The 13,553-nt window shown below is 46.4% G+C and overlaps 9 non-coding genes across 9 annotated transcripts; all 9 read right to left on the bottom strand.

Moving 5' to 3' along the window:
• Positions 1–373: 373 nt before the first annotated feature.
• On the bottom strand, positions 374–445 carry Trnat-agu (transfer RNA threonine (anticodon AGU)). Its single transcript has one exon. It is a non-coding gene; the product is annotated as a tRNA-Thr (tRNA).
• Positions 446–782: 337 nt separating this feature from the next.
• On the bottom strand, positions 783–855 carry Trnak-cuu (transfer RNA lysine (anticodon CUU)). Its single transcript has one exon. It is a non-coding gene; the product is annotated as a tRNA-Lys (tRNA).
• A 452-nt stretch (positions 856–1,307) lies between these two features.
• Trnar-ucg (transfer RNA arginine (anticodon UCG)) lies at positions 1,308–1,380 on the bottom strand. Its single transcript has one exon. It is a non-coding gene; the product is annotated as a tRNA-Arg (tRNA).
• A 920-nt stretch (positions 1,381–2,300) lies between these two features.
• Positions 2,301–2,373, bottom strand: Trnak-cuu (transfer RNA lysine (anticodon CUU)). Its single transcript has one exon. It is a non-coding gene; the product is annotated as a tRNA-Lys (tRNA).
• A 452-nt stretch (positions 2,374–2,825) lies between these two features.
• Positions 2,826–2,898, bottom strand: Trnar-ucg (transfer RNA arginine (anticodon UCG)). The gene has a single exon. It is a non-coding gene; the product is annotated as a tRNA-Arg (tRNA).
• Positions 2,899–3,797: 899 nt separating this feature from the next.
• Trnak-cuu (transfer RNA lysine (anticodon CUU)) lies at positions 3,798–3,870 on the bottom strand. The gene has a single exon. It is a non-coding gene; the product is annotated as a tRNA-Lys (tRNA).
• Positions 3,871–11,600: 7,730 nt separating this feature from the next.
• Trnar-ucg (transfer RNA arginine (anticodon UCG)) lies at positions 11,601–11,673 on the bottom strand. The gene has a single exon. It is a non-coding gene; the product is annotated as a tRNA-Arg (tRNA).
• A 425-nt stretch (positions 11,674–12,098) lies between these two features.
• On the bottom strand, positions 12,099–12,171 carry Trnak-cuu (transfer RNA lysine (anticodon CUU)). The gene has a single exon. It is a non-coding gene; the product is annotated as a tRNA-Lys (tRNA).
• A 452-nt stretch (positions 12,172–12,623) lies between these two features.
• On the bottom strand, positions 12,624–12,696 carry Trnar-ucg (transfer RNA arginine (anticodon UCG)). Its single transcript has one exon. It is a non-coding gene; the product is annotated as a tRNA-Arg (tRNA).
• Between the last annotated feature and the right edge of the window lie 857 nt (positions 12,697–13,553).

The following is a 13,553-nucleotide window of genomic DNA, read 5'->3' as shown; positions in this document are numbered from 1 at the left end:
GGGAGTAGATAGGGAAGGTGAGGTGGTGTCCATGGCATCCTGGGGGGTTGGAGGGGGGAGAGTCTGCGACTTCTTGGGAGCAGAAGAGGCTGGGGTGCCGCTGGGACGTTTCACAGCGGGAGAGGGACGGGAAGAGGTGTGGGGGATGGCGACGACCGGGAGATGGCGGGAGATGGCAGGTCCCACCGGCGGTGCAGGCACTGGTGGTGGTGCTGGTGCTGGCGCTGTGGCTGGAGCTGGCGCCACAGAAGATGCAGTGGCAATGGTTGGCACTGGCGATGGCGAGGGCGATGGTGATGGTGATGGTGATGACGATGATGATGGTGTGGCGTGGGTGGTGGCCATGACGCGCAACTGATTTCCAAAATTCGTCTTCCTCCTGTGAGGATGGAACTCACGACTCCTGGTTTACTAGACCAGTGCTCTACCACTGAGCTAAAGAGGCGCGGCCTAGCGGAACTTTTGCGTTCTTCGTCCGTACGGTCGTCTGAATCATCCGACTTCAGCTGACAACACTTCATATTTTCGACTAATATTTGCAGCTATGGCGACCCATTACTGCTTGGCTACACATCTGACACGTAGCCGATGTTCTCTCCAAACAAAACCACCTGCACTTCAGAACATGACTTTCACACATGTCTACAAAATCACCTTCACCTTCAAATACAGTTATCTTGCGACTGATTGAGATGTAGGCAAATTTAAAATTGCTATTTCCATTACATCACGTTAATCAGAAAATCGGTAATTTACATCTGCAGCGGAGAAAAATTCCGTTCCGCCCAGCGTAGGGCTCGAACACACGACCCTGTGATTAAGAGTCTCATGCTCTACCGACTGAGCTAGCCGTGCTGCCTCGCTGGGTACCTGCTCGGTAGCAGATCACACAGTACTCGTTTGGGTTGGTTGGTCCCATACAGAATCTCTCCATGCTGCCTAATGTTTTCCTAACGTCACACTCGTCACGTACTTCACTTTTATTTCATAATCATTTCTGAGAGGTAAAGGAATTGCATGACAATCTGCAGAGCTAGCGACTTCAAAATTAACACACATACTTGACGTGACTCAAAAGCCGAACGAGTTACTTTCCGACGTTGTTTTAGATGTGCAAGTGCCAGTCAAACCTCGCGGTGAGGGCACTCTGCCGACCATTTCGCTAGTTAACACCGGTCTTGTTGTGTGTGATTCAAGCTCAAGACCATCTCCAAGCACAAAATGGTCAACAGCAACATTCAGACGGTTTCGTACTGCACAATTGCTACATTAAAACGGTATGTTTGTTTTTCAGAACTGGAAAAACACGACCGTGACAGGATTCGAACCTGCAATCTTCGGATCCGAAGTCCGACGCCTTATCCATTAGGCCACACGGTCACTGACGACCAAGTATAACTTATGTACGACTCATCTCGAAACGCTCACACCCCCTGAGGAATTGTGTTTTCGTTCCACACAGCCACTGCCCCTTACTCTTTCCCACCCATTCGTTACATTCAACCTCTTACGAGACCGACCAAACATAGACAGGAAAACAAGACCACACACATTGCGCATTCGGAATCGATGGCAGGGTGTCCCTCGTCGCATTTGCTACGATGGCCATTTGCTACTTCTGCAGAAGCGGCGGCGGCGGCGACGGCGGTGACGACGACGACGACGACCGCGAGAGGCTCAGAGATTTGTGAGAAATACATCTATAAAATGTAATTCAGACTGCCTCGTCCCACCTTATGCCGTACCGCTTTGGCAAATGCTTTATCTGCGCCATTCGCCTTAATCACATCTGAGAGTAATTCTTAATAAAACGCCTCTCGCTAATTGTTCGTCATCACAGATGCTGTTTGCTATACGGCCATGACGCGCAACTGATTTCCAAAATTCGTCTTCCTCCTGTGAGGATGGAACTCACGACTCCTGGTTTACTAGACCAGTGCTCTGCCACTGAGCAAAAGAGGCGCGGCCTAGCGGAACTTTTGCGTACTTCGTCCGTACGGTCGTCTGAATCATCAGACTTCAGCTGACAACACTTCATATTTTCGACTAATATTTGCAGCTATGGCGACCCATTTCTGCTTGGCTACACATCTGACATGTAGCCGATGTTCTCTCCAAACAAAACCACCTGCACTTCAGAACATGACTTTCACACATGTCTACAAAATCACCTTCACCTTCAAATACAGTTTTCTTGCGACTGATTGAGACGTAGGCAAATTTTAAAGTTGCTATTTCCATTACATCACGTTAATCAGAAAATCGGTAATTTACATCTGCAGCGGAGAAAAACTCCGTTCCGCCCAGCGTAGGGCTCGAACCCACGACCCTGTGATTAAGAGTCTCATGCTCTACCGACTGAGCTAGCCGTGCTGCCTCGTTGGATACCTGCTGGGTAGCAGATCACACAGTACTCGTTTGGGTTGGTTGGTCCCATACAGAATCTCTCCATGCTGCCTAATGTTTTCCTAACGTCACACTCGTCACGTACTTCACTTTTATTTCATAATCATTTCTGAGAGGTAAAGGAATTGCATGACAATCTGCAGAGCTAGCGGCGTCAAAATTAACACACATACTTGACGTGACTCAAAAGCCGAACGAGTTACTTTCCGACGTTGTTTTAGATGTGCAAGTGCCAGTCAAACCTCGCGGTGAGGGCACTCTGTCGACCATTTCGCTAGTTAACACCGGTCTTGTTGTGTGTGATTCAAGCTCAAGACCATCTCCAAGCACAAAATGGTCAACAGCAACATTCAGACGGTTTCGTACTGCACAATTGCTACATTAAAACGGTATGTTTGTTTTTCAGAACTGGAAAAACACGACCGTGACAGGATTCGAACCTGCAATCTTCGGATCCGAAGTCCGACGCCTTATCCATTAGGCCACACAGTCACTGACGACCAAGTATAACTGATATACGACTCATCTCGAAACGCTCACACCCCCTGAGGAATTGTGTCTTCGTTCCACACAGCCTGTGCCCCTTACTCTTTCCCACCGATTCGTTACATTCAACCTCTTACGAGACCGACCAAACATAGACAGGAAAACAAGACCACACACTTTGCGCATTCGGAATCGATGGCAGGGTGTCCCTCGCCGCATTTGCTACGATGGCCATTTGATACTTCTGCAGAAGCGGCGGCGACGACGACGACCTCGAGAGGCTCAGAGATTTGTGAGAAATACATCTATAAAATGTAATTCAGACTGCCTCGTCCCACCTTATGCCGTACCGCTTTGGCAAATGCTTTATCTGCGCCATTCGCCTTAATCACATCTGAGAGTAATTCTTAATAAAACGCCTCTCGCTAATTGTTCGTCATCACAGATACTGTTTGCTATACGGCCATGACGCGCAACTGATTTCCAAAATTCGTCTTCCTCCAGTGAGGAAGGAACTCACGACTCCTGGTTTACTAGACCAGTGCTCTACCACTGAGCTAAAGAGGCGCGGCCTAGCGGAACTTTTGCGTACTTCGTCCGTACGGTCGTCTGAATCATCCGACTTCAGCTGACAACACTTCATATTTTCGACTAATATTTGCAGCTATGGCGACCCATTACTGCTTGGCTACACAACTGACACGTAGCCGATGTTCTCTCCAAACAAAACCACCTGCACTTCAGAACATGACTTTCACACATGTCTACTAAATCACCTTCACCTTCAAATACAGTTTTCTTGCGACTGATTGAGACGTAGGCAAATTTTAAAGTTGCTATTTCCATTACATCACGTTAATCAGAAAATCGGTAATTTACATCTGCAGCGTAGAAAAATTTCGTTCCGCCCAGCGTAGGGCTCGAACCCACGACTCTGTGATTAAGAGTCTCATGCCCTACCGACTGAGCTAGCCGTGCTGCATCGTTGGGTACCTGCTGGGTAGCAGATCACACAGTCCTCGTTTGGGTTGGTTGGTCCCATACAGAATCTCTCCATGCTGCCTAATGTTTTCCTAACGTCACACTCGTCACGTACTTCACTTTTATTTCATAATCATTTCTGAGAGGTAGAGGAATTGCATGACAATCTGCAGAGCTAGCGGCGTCAAAATTAACACACATACTTGACGTGACTCAAAAGCCGAACGAGTTACTTTCCGACGTTGTTTTAGATGTGCAAGTGCCAGTCAAACATCGCGGTGAGGGCACTCTGCCGACCATTTCGCTAGTTAACACCGGTCTTGTTGTGTGTGTTTGAAGCTCAAGACCATCTCCAAGCACAAAATGTTCAACAGCAACATTCAGACGGTTTCGTACTGCACAATTGCTACATTAAAACGGTAGGTTTGTTTTTCAGAACTGGAAAAACACGACCGTGACAGGATTCGAACCTGCAATCTTCAGATCCGAAGTCCGACGCCTTACCCATTTTTTTTTTTTTTATTTTTTTTTATTTTTTTTTTTGCCTCCCATCACCCCTTTTAGCCCATCCTTGCGCTCTCCATAATTCGCCTTCATCGGCGTCGGCTTCTCACGCCATGTACATTACCATAAACTGATGAGACGAAGTTAATACCTTTATCGTGGAGAAACTAATGTACCCCTTCTTTGGGCTTATTGATAATGTGAAAAAAGAATGAAGTCTTCAGTAGGTAGAAACAGAAGTTATGTTCAGTTTGTTTCCTTCTTCATCGCTGTGTTTTGTTGTCACACCTAAAGCAAATAGTCTTCCTTGACAAAGAAACGTCAGAGGGCATTTCGAAACTGCCTCTTCTCTCTGAAAATGCTTAAAAAACAAACCATATTCGGTGAGAAGCAACTATTTATAATGGCTTCTTGAGAAATAAATTAATAAACGTTGAACTCAAAGAACGGCAATTCCGGTAAAAACTAAAATAATTTTTTTTTTTTTTTTTTTTTTTTTTTTTTTTTCACGATTGTTAAGTAAGTTAGTAGTGGTGAACACTCTCTTACGTTTGTCTTCTGTGTCCGCAGATATTTCTTGTTAATTCTTTTACATCAAGGTCTTGATTAAAAAATTTGCGTATGTTTCTTTATATTTACTAGTCTTCAGTAACATGTGATGCTCAGTTAGCAGAGAGATCCAAAAATCCTCTTGGCTTTTCTCTTCCTTCGTGAAGAGGTAATGGACCGTTGCCGCTTTCAGCCAATTGACTGCGTTGCGTTTCGTGTTAGGAAAGGGTACATCATCCGGTGTCAAAAAGTCCGCAGGCGTTATAGCGTTAGGTGACGTTCGAAGGATGAGTGCCAGCTTTCGTCGGACATTCAGCCAGATATCTTTAACCTTGTCGCACACGAAACGATGTTCTTCGTTATCAATTAAACTACACGTTGCACACAAAGGCGAATCCGCTAAGTGGATCGAATGAAGTTTCGAGTTTGTTGCAACTTTCCTATTTACAACAAAGTACCATGTTGCTTTCAGATGAGTAGCTAAGTTACGGTTATGAATATTTGCCCATATCACTTTCCAGTTAGAACATGGATAGTTTTGTTCTATTTTGTTGTTCTTCTTTTCTCCCATCAATTTGCCATATATTTCTTTTACGTTTGTCATGTCTTTTTCCGGAATTCTTGAACGTAGGTAGCTATATTCTATTAAAAACCATCGTAAATGGTAAAGTCCGCTCGGTATGTGCTGCACATTAATGGGTGGAGAGAGGTCATCTGGAGCTATTTCAGATAGCAAGTGCGCGGCGATACAGCTGCCGGATTGTCTCCATTGTTGAAATGTATTGGAGATGTACAGAGCCTGCGACTTTTTAGTAACATTCGTTAAGTTTAAGCCGCCATTATTAGTGGCGAGCGTCAGAGTGTCATACTGGATTTTAAATATGTGGCCACGGCTCACAAAATAGCCTATTGCTGACATAATTTGTTTGGCGATGCCGGCGGGTATTGGCAGTACCTGGGCGACATAATTGACTTTGGAAGTAATAGAGACGTTCGCTAAAGACACTCTCTGAATTTCATTTAATTGTCGAATACTATGTGTCCGTACACTAGCTCCTATGGTAGTTAGTACTTGTCTATAGTTGGCCGCAATAGTTTGACGTATATTTTTTCGGAAATCAGTGCCGAGACACTTCAAGGCTGTTAGCTCACGTAACTGACCGTGTGTGCGCATGCCAATGCCACATCCGATATTGAATATGCCGGACTTGGTTTTGTTTAACCTCGCGGCTGACGCTCGTTCGTATTTTTCTATTATGTGCATTGCCGTCTCGACTTCCGCTACATTCATAACGAGAAACCCAACATCGTCCGCATAAGCTTTACATATTATTTTGTTTCCTCGTATTTGCAATCCTTGTAACCGCTGAGTCAAGGTAGCGAGCAAAGGTTCGATGGCCATGGCAAAAAGTGCCATGGACAACGGACAACCTTGCCTGACGGAACATGCGATCTCGACTGGCCGGCTAGGCTGTCCATTTATGATGATTCTGGAGGAGTTATTCGTTACCAAACGTCGTATGAGGTCGACGAATCTCGGCGGAAAACCCATTGCGCCCATCGTTTTCAGGAGGTAGGAGTGGCTGATCCTGTCGAAGGCTTTATCGAAATCTAACGACACGATGGCACATTTTAGTCGACATACTTCTGCTATTGAAATTATGTCGCGGTAGTCGGACAGCGTCTGCTGAATTTTCCTATCTTTGCCCACGCTAGACTGATATGGGCCGGTGACGCTGGCCATTACATTTTTAAGTCTGTGGGCTAAGAGCCGCGAAAAAATTTTATAGTCACTGTTCAGCAGAGTGATTGGTCTCAAATTTCCAATTTTCTTGCCAGCCGATTTTTTTGCGATTAACACTATCATACCTTCACGAAAATCTTTCGGTATCTCCTTATTGAGGTTCAGAAGTTCATTACAGATGCATGTAATTCTATGTTTTATATGTTCCCAGAAGACTTGATAAAATTCTGCTGGTATGCCGTCAGCTCCAGGGGATTTATTTTTTGCACTTTGATAGACAGCATAGTGTACATCGTCTTCGGTCGCCTCCGCTATTAGAGCTTCCGCGTACGCGTTACCAACGCGTCCTTGCAGGTGGGTCAGTAAATCGTCCTGTGCTTTTTCGTCTACCTCTTTATGTGAAAACAAGTTGTCGAAATGGGTTAGTATTTCTGCTTTTATGTCGTTGTGCATTGTCAAGGTGGTTCCATTATCAGTTTTAAGCTCCGTCAGTATTTTGCGGAATCCTCGTTTAGTTTCACGAATCACATGATATATCGAAGTGGCTTCTTTTTGCGCCACAGTCTCTGCTCTTGATCTTATTTGGTATCCTTCAAGCTGTTCTCGCCTTAATGTCAGTATTTTTGCCTGGAATTTTTTAATTCTCCCATGGTTCCCAATAGCTGTAGCACCTTGCAGGTAGAGTTCTCGGAGACAATGAAAGTAAAATTCATTCGTTCTTTTCCGCCAAAAGCTCTTCTCCCGGGAGTAGTTGATGAAACATCTCCGGATCTGAGGTTTGGCGCATTTGAGCCACCAATCCAAGGTCGAGTGGTAAGAGCTGAGTTTGGTCTCGCAGGCTCTCCAAGTGGTGAGAAAGGCTTCTCGACAGGCAGGATCTTTTAAGTGTGAAACATTAAGTTTCCATGGCCCTTTATATCGACAGGTTCCTTGTCGTTCCAAATTTAATGTGCAGATATATGCAGCGTGGTCCGAAAAAACGGTTGGCCAAACTTCAGACTGCAGGATGCGGTGTTTCAGATTGGGCGAGACATATATTCGATCCAACCGGCTCGCTGAATGATTAGTGAGGTGGGTAAAGCCGGGTGCCGCGCCGTGCTTTTGCTCCCACGAATCAGTTAAACGGAGGTCGGTGACGATACGTTCCAGGTCCGGCGATTTGTTGTAGTTCGGAGTTTGGTCTTTGGCATGTATGACACTGTTAAAGTCGCCTCCAAGGATGGTATGGGTGCAGTGTACACCAAACAAAGGAACAATTCCCTCCTTAAAAAACTGTGCTCGTTGGCACCGATTGGTAGAACCAGATGGGGCATAGACATTAATAATCCTGGTGTTATAAAGCGTGCCGGCAATGCCTCTGCCGTTAGGCAGTTTTGTTACGTCTGTAATGACGACGCCCTCTTTGAAAAGAAATGCGGTACCCAAATCACATCCAATTCCAGGATTGACTATAGCATTATACCCCTGTATGAAGTCAAGTTCGATGTTTGTTACTTCTTGTAAAAACAAAATGTCCACATCAGCTGCATACAGGAAATCTTTTAAATTTTGTAAATTAAATGGGCTACAAATTTTATTGATGTTCAGCGTAGCGATCTTATAGGCCTGCAACGGAACTACGTTAGCCAAGACGGGAGTGTAATTAGGAAAAACTCTGGCAACATATCATTTCGAAAAAACATTAAGAAATCTGACCCGAGAGACATGTGGACACAAGTCAGTAAAACCGTTCAGACTAGAAATATTCATGACTTGGGAAGGGATCAGTCGGCTTCTCCGTGTCTGGGACAGTATCCGTCGCGGCGATGACATTCAAGACGACGTCATCGCGTGGTGTGGCCATCGTGGTGACTGTAACGGTTCCTGTGGTGTCCATAATTTCGTCCTCCTTTGTAGTGTCGTCGACATCGTCTGCCCACGGATTCGACAGCCCTGTCATCGGTTCGTCATTAAGTGGTGCACTATATTCAGGTGTTTGCTGGTGATTTTTATCTTCGGTTCGGGTAATTGCTACGTCATCGGAGGGCAAACTGGCAGAACCGGAGGTACTATCCAAGGACACAGGGTCTTCGTTAGATGACTGCTGATTGCACTGCAAGTTCTCAGATGCAGATTGACGTATTTTGCCCCCTATTTGCTTCGCCTGTTCACGCAGTTGTGGTGCAGTCTGCTCTGCACCTTGACGCGCGATCCTCCGTTTTTTAGATTTCTTGGGAGATGCGTCTCGTGGTGGACTTTGGACGGTACCTGAAGAAGCCTCAGGTTGCAAAGTAGCACTACTCGAAGTGACTGACGCCAGGTCTGATTTCATTGCACTTGACGGGCTGTGGTCAGTGCCTAAGGCAGCTGCAGGATTCGGAGGAGCAGCACTAGAAACGGCTGGTTGCGAGTCCGTTTTCTGTGCACCTGATACGCTTTTGATACCTCCTAAAGAAGCTCCAGGATGCAGAGGAGCACTACCCGAAGCGACTGAGGTCGCGTCCGTATCCATTGCCTCATTGGGCGATTCCACGGCGACAAGGGCAGGAGCAGATATGTCTTCGCAGGAGGGTTGAGTGTCTACAGATGCTACACCTGAGTCGGTCGGTTGGTCGGTCGCTTGTGGGTCGGTATTCGTAGTAACTTCGGGGGGCGCAGTGGCACTTGCAAAACCGCGCGCTACGGCGACATATGTCACGGGCAGCGTTGACATAGCAGGGGGTCTGACGGCATCGCCGGCAGGCAGTTGCGCCACTCGCCTTTGAACACATTCTGCACGAACGTGGCCTGGTAAATTGCAGACAGCACACGTTTTCGGTTGGTCATCATACATCACAACAGCTCTATATCCGCAGACGTTTATAAACGACGGAATGTGCTTCTGCAATTCGACTTTTAATTGGCGCACACCATTCAAAACAGGGAATTTGTGTGCAGCAGACCACCGTTCGGCAATATTACTCAAAACTTTCCCGTATGGAGCAATAACAGCATTTATCTGGTCACTTGTAATTTCAAAGGGAAGTTCAAAGACTCGCACGGTCCGAATACCTAGACCAGCATGGGCAACGGTAACCTCCCCAACATTTCCGTCAGCATGTTTAAATTTCAGAATGCCACCACAAGATCGAACTATCCTTTCACACAATTCTGGACTGGCAAGTTTCACGAAAACCACACTGTTCATAATCGAGAAATGTATGCCGATAATATCATCAAGTCCTATTTTAACATCATCCTCTAACCACTGTTCAACATCAAATGACCTCGGTCGGACAAAGTTGCGATCAAACGTGAATTTCAAAGTATCTTTTCGTTGCGGTTGCGACATCTCTTAATTCTTTTTCATGTCTACACAAATACTATAGACAGCGACGCGTTGCAGCAAGAGCAGAGACTTACCACGCGGAGCTAACGCAGCACAGCACACAGCACGGCACGTCCGACCTCCAGCGCAGCCGCTGGCTGACTGTGTCCATTAGGCCACACGGTCACTGTCGACCAAGTATAACTGATATAAGACTCATCTCGAAACGCTCACACCCCCTGAGGAATTGTGTTTTCGTTCCACACAGCCGCTGCCCCTTACTCTTTCCCACCCATTCGTTACATTCAACCTCTTACGAGACCGACCAAACATAGACAGGAAAACAAGACCACACACTTTGCGCAATCGGAATCGATGGCAGGGTGTCCCTCGCCGCATTTGCTACTTCTGCAGAAGCGGCGGCGGCGACGACGACGACGGCGACGACGACGACGACGACGACGACGACGACGACGACGACGACGACCTCGAGAGGCTCAGAGATTTGTGAGAAATACATCTATAAAATGTAATTCAGACTGCCTCGTCCCACCTTATGCCGTACCGCTTTGGCAAATGCTTTATCAGCGCCATTCGCCTTAATCACATCTGAGAGTAATTCTTAATAAAACGCCTCTCGCTAATTGTTCGTCATCACAGATACTGTTTGCTATACGGCCATGACGCGCAACTGATTTCCAAAATTCGTCTTCCTCCTGTGAGGATGGAACTCACGACTCCTGGTTTACTAGATCAGTGCTCTACCACTGATCTAAAGAGCCGCGGAATAGCGGAACTTTTGCGTACTTCGTCAGTACGGTCGTCTGAATCATCAGACTTCAGCTGACAACACTTCATATTTTCGACTAATATTTGCAGCTATGGCGACCCATTACTGCTTGGCTACACATCTGACACGTAGCCGATGTTCTCTCCAAACAAAACCACCTGCACTTCAGAACATGACTTTCACACATGTCTACAAAATCACCTTCACCTTCAAATACAGTTTTCTTGCGACTGATTGAGACGTAGGCAAATTTTAAAGTTGCTATTTCCATTACATCACTTAATCAGAAAATCGGTAATTTACATCTGCAGAGGAGAAAAATTCCGTTCCGCTCAGTGTAGGGCTCGAACCCACGACCCAGTGATTAAGAGTCTCATGCTCTACCGACTGAGCTAGCCGTGCTGCCTCGTTGGGTAACTGCTGGGTAGCAGATCACACAGTACTCGTTTGGGTTGGTTGGTCCCATACAGAATCTCTCCATGCTGCCTAATGTTTTCCTAACGTCACACTCGTCACGTACTTCACTTTTATTTCATAACCATTTCTGAGAGGTAAAGGAATTGCATGACAATCTGCAGAGCTAGCGGCGTCAAAATTAACACAGATACTTGACGTGACTCAAAAGCCGAACGAGTTACTTTCCGACGTTGTTTTAGATGTGCAAGTGCCAGTCAAACCTCGCGGTGAGGGCACTCTGCCGACCATTTCGCTAGTTAACACCGGTCTTGTTGTGTGTGTTTCAAGCTCAAGTCCATCTCCAAAAACAAAATGGTCAACAGCAACATTCAGACGGTTTCGTACTGCACAATTGCTACATTAAAACGGTATGTTTGTTTTTCAGAACTGGAAAAACACGACCGTGACAGGATTCGAACCTGCAATCTTCGGATCCGAAGTCCGACGCCTTATCCATTAGGCCAAACAGTCACTAACGACCAAGTCTAACTTGTATACGACTCATCTCGAAACGTTCACACCCCCTGAGTAATTGTGTTTTCGTTCCACACAGCCGCTGCCCCATACTCTTTCCCACCCATTCGTTACATTCAACCTCTTACGAGACCGACCAAACATAGACAGGAAAACAAGACCACACACATTGCGCATTCGGAATCGATGGCAGGGTGTCCCTCGTCGCATTTGCTACGATGGCCATTTGCTACTTCTGCAGAAGCGGCGGCGGCGACGGCGACGGCGACCGCGAGAGGCTCTGAGATTTGTGAGAAATACATCTATAAAATGTAATTCAGACTGCCTCGTCCCACCTTATGCCGTACCGCTTGCTATTTCCATTACATCACGTTAATCAGAAAATCGGTAATTTACATCTGCAGTGGAGAAAAATTCCGTTCCGCCCAGCGTAGGGCTCGAACCCACGACCCTGTGATTAAGAGTCTCATGCTCTACCGACTGAGCTAGCCGTGCTGCCTCGTTATGTACATGCTGGGTAGGAGATCACACAGTACTCGTTTGGGTTGGTTGGTCCCATACAGAATCTCTCCATGCTGCCTAATGTTTTCCTAACATCACACTCGTCACGTACTTCATTTTTATTTCATAATCATTTCTGAGAGGTAAAGGAATTGCATGACAATCTGCAGAGCTAGCGGCGTCAAAATTAACACACATACTCGACGTGACTCAAAAGCCGAACGAGTTACTTTCCGACGTTGTTTTAGATGTGCAAGTGCCAGTCAAACCTCGCGGTGAGGGCACTCTGCCGACCATTTCGCTAGTTAACACCGGTCTTGTTGTGTGTGTTCCAAGCTCAAGTCCATCTCCAAGCACAAAATGGTCAACAGCAACATTCAGACGGTTTCGTACTGCACAATGGCTACATTAAAACTGTATGTTTGTTTTTCAGAACTGGAAAGACACGACGGTGACAGGATTCGAACCTGCAATCTTCCGATCCGAAGTCCGACGCCTTATCCATTAGGCCACACGGTCACTGACGACCAAGTATAACTGATATACGACTCATCTCGAAACGCTCACACCCCCTGAGGAATTGTGTTTTCGTTCCACACAGCATCTGCCCCTTACTCTTTCCCACCCATTCGTTACATTCAACCTCTTACGAGACCGACCAAACATACACAGGAAAACAAGACCACACACTTCGCGCAATCGGAATCGATGGCAGGGTGTCCCTCGCCGCATTTGCTACGATGGCCATTTGCTACTTCTGCAGAAGCGGCGGCGGCGTCGACGGCGACGACGACGACGACGACGACGACGACGACGACGACGACGACCGCGAGAGGCTCAGAGATTTGTGAGAAATACATCTATAAAATGTAATTCAGACTGCCTCGTCCCACCTTATGCCGTACCGCTTTGGCAAATGCTTTATCAGCGCCATCAGCCTTAATCACATCTGAGAGTAATTCTTAATAAAACGCCTCTCGCTAATTGTTCGTCATCACAGATACTGTTTGCTATACGGCCATGACGCGCAACTGATTTCCAAAATTCGTCTTCCTCCTGTGAGGATGGAACTCACGACTCCTGGTTTACTAGATCAGTGCTCTACCACTTAGCTAAAGACGCGCGGCCTAGCGGAACTTTTGCGTACTTCGTCCGTACGGTCGTCTGAATCATCAGACTTCAGCTGACAACACTTCACATTTTTGACTAATATTTGCAGCTATGGCGACCCATTACTGCTTGGCTACACATCTGACACGAAGCCGATGTTCTCTCCAAACAAAACCACCTGCACTTCAGAACATGACTTTCACACATGTCTACAAAATCACCTTCACCTTCAAATACAGTTTTCTTGCGACTGATTGAGACGTAGG

The sequence above is a fragment of the Schistocerca gregaria genome, chromosome 3, assembly GCF_023897955.1.
Source record: "Schistocerca gregaria isolate iqSchGreg1 chromosome 3, iqSchGreg1.2, whole genome shotgun sequence".
NCBI classification, from domain to species: Eukaryota; Metazoa; Arthropoda; class Insecta; order Orthoptera; family Acrididae; genus Schistocerca; species Schistocerca gregaria.
The sequence above is the reverse complement of the archived record's forward strand: the minus strand, read 5'-3'. Positions and strand labels throughout refer to the sequence as shown.